Below are 7,253 nucleotides of genomic sequence, written 5' to 3'. Positions count from 1 at the left end.
TTTCAAAAACAAGTTATGTGCTTTTCCAGGTGAACTATGCATCTACATGAAACCAAATGATCCAAATCTGGCAATAGAAGCCATTTATTCACCAGTGAACTGATTACCACTGTGTACGTATGTAGATAGTAAGAGCTAGGTCAGTATACTTCAAATTAAGTACGCAGAGTAGCTTCAGTCAGCTGTGATCTTGCAAAGGGTGCCCTGTAGACTTAGAAACCAATCCTGCATGATATAATGAAGCTCTAGGTAAATGGGCAGTTGAATAAGCACAGATTAAAGAATTACTAATAAGGTAAAATGTAACAAAGCAATGAGAGGCAAAATTCTAAGAAGAGAAGGTGACCAGAAAGCTAAATATTGAGTCGAACGACATAACATTGCCATTTTTGTAGCTCAAACCCAGACGAATGTCGGCAATTTCATATGGTTCAATATAATAAAAGTTTCCTCAAAGAAAGAGAAGGGGAAAATAAAGACAATGGAACCTGGTAAGTCTTCAAAATGTGAAACTGAAAACTATAGGAGAGAAAGGGAACAAAGAATCTATAATTTCTTTCCTGACTCTTAGACCTGTTCTGACCATTACACAATTACTAAGAATGAGATCCTGGGTGGTTTTTGTAAAGAATCTCTTCTTTTGGTCTCTGTGGTCAGGGTATTGGATATAGTGGATTGGAGTGAAAAATGGATGAAGCAAACTGTTCCTGGATGAATCCAGTCACTATGGGAATTTTCTGAAGGTCATTCGGTTTTGCTTAGTCATACTATGTGTGTAGTCTCAGGGTAGTGTTTTTGATCAGAGATCCACAATCGTTTTCTGTAAATATGTTAGACTGTGGGCCATGTATGGTCTCTGTCACATATTCTCCTTTCTTTCTTAAACAATCATTTAAAAAAAGAAAAAAAATCTTGGCTTGAGGACTGTACAAAAAGAAGCCACAGGCTGAATTTGGTGTGTGGTGTAGTTTGCTTATCTCTATTTTAAATGAAGATTTGGACATTTTATGTTTTCTTCTTTCAGATTCACTATTTATTTTCTCTTTGTTTTCATACTTTCTATCCTTCTTTGCTCCATCTCTTCTATTTTTCACAATTCAGGCTGATTTCTAACCCGACCCCTTCCACTGAAAACTGTAAGAACCTAGGTTAGTCACTTCTGTTGATAGGACTTCCTATTCTGAAAAATGAACAGGTTGAATTCTGTGACGGCTAATGTCATTCAATTTTATTTTTAACCCATAGATGGAAAAATAAACAGAAAATGTTGCAGAGACATATGCTGGGAAAGCCAGAGTTTCTAAAGGTGAAAATAGATTTTACTAAAGATTTAATCCCTGCATTATATTTCTTTCCTCACACATGGGATTCAGAAATATTTACCCTGCTAAAGAAAAAAGAAGGTAATATATTACTTTATTTTTCATCTATGTCATCCCATATACCCTTCTTAAGCTTGTTGCTTTCCTTCAAGATTTTGCAGAAGTCTTCCAGCTGGACTCTTTCCATTTGCCACTGACCATGACATCCAAAGGGAAGGAGAAGATGAGGTCACATGTCTCCCTCTTCCTCCTCCTGAAAGCAAAGTAAAATATACTTCTAATGATTTTGGAAAGATGCTCTATCTCCCAATTTTTTTGCATTTGAAATTACATTACTTATCCAGAATGTAAAATTATATCCTATCTAGTCACTTGTATCTTCAGTTATTATCCTTGAACAAAAGACTTTTTCCCCTTGGGGTTCTAGGCTACTTTTTTCAATCTTAATCAAATCAGTAGTTGATTTATGCAAGATTTGGAGTTCAAAAGTGGTTATCTCCTAATATTTCAGAAGAAATTCTGAAGACATTGATAACATAAGATAGAATAAAGAAAGAGACATTTCGTTTCCTTTTACTGATTCTTGCGTCACCATACAGCTTCCACATAATGGTCAGGTCACATGTAGTTCCATGGAATCTTAAAACTGGAAGATACTTAACTCCAATTTATTAATTTAGAGATGATAGTAAAGCCCAGTGTGAAAAGACTTGCCCTAGTTAACTAGCTATTTAGGGTCTGAGCCAGGACTAAAATCCAGGCCTTATAACTTTAAGTTTGAGTTTTTCCCATTATACCACTTAAAGTAACTTAAAAATCTGTCTAAAAGACTCATGAATTCATAGTTGTGACTAGAAAAGACCATACCTATGTTTTACCACTTAGTTTTTAATAGAGATGAAGAAATCTTCTTCAGAGACTCTAGGGTAAGATACACAGCGGAAAGTTGTTGTTTCAAACAATGAGTTCTAGGTCTGACAAAAGATTAATGTTTTCTCCTTGTAGCTTACAGAACTAACTGGAAACAATTTCTGGAATTTCTAGTTAAAGCCTTAATACTTAGACACCTTTGAAAATAATCAGCAGAGGAAAGGTACAGAGAGGGCCTTTTCACTCCTCCTGCATCTTCTACCCACCTCAGCACATAAACAGAAACCTCAATAACTTATTTTTCATTGAGAGAGATACAGCCCTTTATGATCTGATTTGGCCCTTTTAAGCACTCTGCTATAGCATTTGAATCAAAGGAAGATGTAAACTGGCAGATAGCAGGGGCCGCATCTATTTAATTTGTATCGTATAGTACTTAGAATGGCGCCATGTATATGTGGGCACTTGATAAATATCACTTGAGGAGAAATGCATTCCAAATGCATTTGTTGGCAATAGGTTCATTTTTCATCCCTTTACTGACTGGGGATCTAAATGTCACATCCTTCCTACTTTATGCTCCTTAAACAAAGACTTCACTTTTCCCATTGGTACAAGAGAACATTTTCAATGAGAGTAGACCAGTCTTAAAAGTGAGAGCGCTTCATGGAAAGTAGAATGAGAATAAGTCCTAAAGAATTTGTCTCAACTACAAACCACCCAAATCAGAAGATTTACAGTCCCTGGCTTAGATGCCTCAGGACAGGAACACTTTCCTCTCACTTTCCCCTGCAGGAGTCAAGGAATTTTCTGAGTTTCAACAACATAGTGAATATGACTTATCAAATTGAATTAAGTATTGTCAAAGGATGAATTTACCAATTTAACTGAGTCATTTTTTCTCTGTCTTAGGTACCTACATCCATTAGCTTGAATGGGAGCTCTGAGCTTCAGGCAAGTACAAAATCGGTTACATAACTGAATAAAAATATTTTCATAATATTTTATTCTTAAATCAATAAATAAGCATGGATCACTGTGGAGAAACCAAAACTTAATGGCATCATACTAAGTGGACCCTGAAATCAAAAAGAAAAACATCAAAATAAAACCAATCAACCTCATTTTATTACCTAATCTAAAAAGAGCAAAATAGTAAGAAATTATTTTTTCTCTAGGTTTTATTTATTTTGTTGTTGTTGTTGAGAATATACACAGCAAAACACATACCAATTCAACAGTTTCTACATGTACAGTTCAGTGACATTGATTACATTCTTCAAGTTGTACAACCATTCTCTCCTTTTCTGAGTTGTTCCTCCCTCATAATATAAATTCACTGCCCCGCAAGGTTCCCATTTAATCTTTCAAGTTGCTGCTGTCAGTTTGATCCCATATAGCTAGTTCTTAAAACAGTGTAATGCTCAAGGCAGACTTTTTTTTCCAGTTAATCTAAACTATTGTTAGGTTTTAAGATGACTTCAGGGGATATTTTTGGTTTATGGTTTAAAGATTACCTCAGGGCAATAATTTCAGGCGTTCATTCATCTTCCATGGCTTCAGAAAGTCTAGAGTCCTGGAGAATTTTAAATTCTATTCTATATTTCCCCCCTGTTGATCAGGACTCTTCTATGGTTCTAGTGGTCTCATAGCAAAGGAGGAAGTTGTTCATAGAGGCAATTAGCCACACATTGCATATCCTCCTCCTATTCCTGACTCTCCTTCTTCCTCTGTTGCTCCAGGCGAGTAGAGACCAATTGTTGTTCCTTGGATGGCTGCTTGCGGGTGTTTAAGACCCCAGACACTACACAACGAACTAGGAGGTAGAACAGAGAAGCACTAAACACGTTATTAGACAAATTAACTGAATGTCCCATTAAACCATGACCCTAATCCTCCAAAGCATGGAACCAAATCCCATGATGTGTTTGGTTGTACATAAGCAGCCTCAGCAGCTACTCCATCTTTTTGTTGTCATTGTTTTAAATATATCTATCACATAACCTTTGCCAATTCAACTTTTTACAGGTGTACAACTTATTGCCAGCAATTACAATAATCAGCTGTGCAATTTCCTTATTCAATGTGATTTTTCCATCACCATTAACCCCTCTTTTTCCCCCCTCTCTCCTACCACTGGTAACCACAAATAAACTTTGTTCTCTATACATTTGTCCTTTCTTGTCTTTGTATATAAGTCATACAATATTTGTTCTTTTGTGATTGGCTTATTTCACTCAGTATAATGTCTTCAAGCTCCATCCATACTGTAGCATGTATCAAGACTTCATTTCTCCCACTGGCTGAGTAGTATTCCATTGTATATATGTACCACATTTTGTTTATCCATTCATCTGTTGATGGGCATTTAGTTTGTTTCCACCTTTTGGCTATTGTGAATAGTGCTGCAATGAACATTGGTGTACAAGTCTCTTTTTGAATATCTGCTTTCAAGTCTTTTGGGTACATACCTAAGATATCATTTTACTATCCAACCTAAAAAGAGAGCAACATAGTAAGATGTTATTTTGATTTAATGTCTATCTTCCTTGGTAATATAGGTGGAGACACTTTTAAATATCAGCCTTTCAACTTACTTATGTCTCTTTAAGTAGATTTTGAGAAAATCAGTAAAATAACTATCACCAATTTTGAATAAATAGTCCCCATTCCCAGGCCGATGCTGGCAGAAGCATCACACTAGTGCTTAACACTACATTCATGTGAGTAACCTAGATATATAAGACAAATATTTGGTCCTTGTGATATTTGTTTGTTTTTATTTAATATTCTTTTTGAATCAGCATCTAACACAGAGAGATCATCTATCTTACATAGAATGCAAAGAAATATCCCTATGTGATGGTTAGGGAGACAGTTCATCAAGCATTAGACATGATATGGGAAAGAAATTTAGAGATAGAGAAGAGCAGAGGACAAGCTTGCCCTTGGAAGAATTTATTTTACTAAATGTTCTTTAAAATGGAGAGGCAGTCTTCAGAGCCCCTGCTCTGAGTTTTTCACTTCCCAGTGTATATTAGCTATGAAACACATTTTAACAGCCCGTTTTATAAATGAACTAATCTCACTCATTAGATGACTAGAAACGAGACCACATTGGTGATGCTATTTATCAAAGTCTTTTTCCTTCTGCGAACAAATAGCTGTCGCCTTTGCTGCCCACGGGATAAAATGAATCCAAAAAGGAAGCAAAAGCCAATTAACAGACTAAAGAAAACAGTGAATGTGACAAAAATCCAAACAGAAAGGTGTAGAAGTTGAATCTACTTTGTCTGAGTGCATAGCTTTCTTTAATCGGCAATTTGAGCCTAATACTTCCCATTGAGAATGTGCTCAAAGCATTCCAGAAGTATGGTGCCGTGTACAATACCTGATGTGCTCCCTAGTTTTGAGAATGCCCACATCTGCAGCACAGGATGTTCCTTCCACCTCTGGGTTCAAATCCCCAATTGCAGCACAATAAGGCCTGAAGAGCTACAGCAGGGGGAAAAAATGCCAAGTCAGAAAGCAAAGCACAGAAGGGAGACACAGGGAACAAATTACAATGTGGGCTCCATCTCACCAGCAGGGCACTTACAACAATTAATAGAAGATCTTTCTGACACCACTGACTTTATCAGAAAAAACAAAAAACGAAAAAACAAACTCATTGCCGCCGAGTAAATTCTGACTCATAGTGACTCTATGGGACAGAGTAGAACTGCCCCATAGAGATTCCAAGGAGCCTGGTGGATTTGAACTGCCGACCATTTGTTTAGCAGCCGTAGCGCTTAACCACTACACCACCAGAGTTTCCACTTCCTCATAGGTACTATCTTTATCAGAGATACTACCTACAGTCTTTATCAGTAGGTACTACTACCTATTCCTCACTTATTGACTATCTTGTTATCTGATACTTCACATTTACGACAATAGTAAAAATCTACTCTCCTATTGTTTTGTGCATTAACGAGGCAGCAGGCATGGTGGCAACGGCTTCGGATCATCCCTCCCTAGAAGAGGGTCACCAGGCAGCCTCCTGGAAGCTGGGCCGTGCTGCCCTCTCCTTCTGGTGGGGGCACTGAGTCCAGCTGCTGAATGAGGCTGGCCTCCTCCATGTCATAGTTTGGTTAGAAGAGACTTGGACTTGGTGCTGACTTCAAGTGTAATGACACATTACATTGCTGATATTACATTACTGTCAAACACCGAAGAACAGGCTAGGGCTGATCTGAATACAGTGTTGGCCCACATGACCAACAGAGGCTGGTTAATAAATCCAGCAAAAATCTAGCGCCCTGCCCAAATGGTGAAATTTTTGGGAATAACTTGGGCAAGAGCTACCCATGACATTCCTCAGGCAACTAAGAATAAGTTGCTGTTGTTACCTACCTCTAAGTACTAATCAGGAGGCCCGATGTTTGGTTGGTTTATTTGGATTTTGGAGAACACATATTCCACATCTGCTGATACCTCAAGAGAGACTCAGATCAAGAGAATAATCTTCTCTCAGTTCAATTTCGTTGGAGGCCAGAAAGGGTGAAGATAAGACGAACTGTTGGAGAGCCTGACCAAAACAGATGTACACCTGCAGCAGACCTGAATGGCTGGTATTTGAGTAACTTCACCCTTAGGACTCTTTTGTCCTACTGAAGGACTAATCGTTAATGACTGTTTTGGACAGGTAAAATGTTTGGGAGGGGGAAGTTAATCCTTCAAGGCAGTGCTCAGAGGTCAATTTATAGCAATAAACTCACACATCAAAAAAGAAGAAAGGGCCAAAATCAAGACATTAGTCCTACAACTAGAAAAAATAGAGAACAGCAAAAGAAGCCCATAGGCACCAGAAGAATGGAAATAATAAAGATTAGAGCAGAAATAAATGAAAAAGAGAACAGAAAAACAATAGGAAGAATCAACAAGACCAAAAGTTGGTTCTTTGAAAAGATCAACAAGATTGACAAACAACTGTCCAAATGGACAAAAGAAAAACAGGAGAGGAAGTGATTAACCCAAATAAGAAATGAGAAATAAAAAGGATCGTAACAAAATAGTAAG

The sequence above is a fragment of the Trichechus manatus genome, unplaced genomic scaffold (assembly GCF_000243295.1).
Source record: "Trichechus manatus latirostris isolate Lorelei unplaced genomic scaffold, TriManLat1.0 scaffold00051, whole genome shotgun sequence".
In the NCBI taxonomy this organism is placed as follows: Eukaryota; Metazoa; Chordata; class Mammalia; order Sirenia; family Trichechidae; genus Trichechus; species Trichechus manatus.
This window is presented reverse-complemented; position numbering follows the sequence as displayed.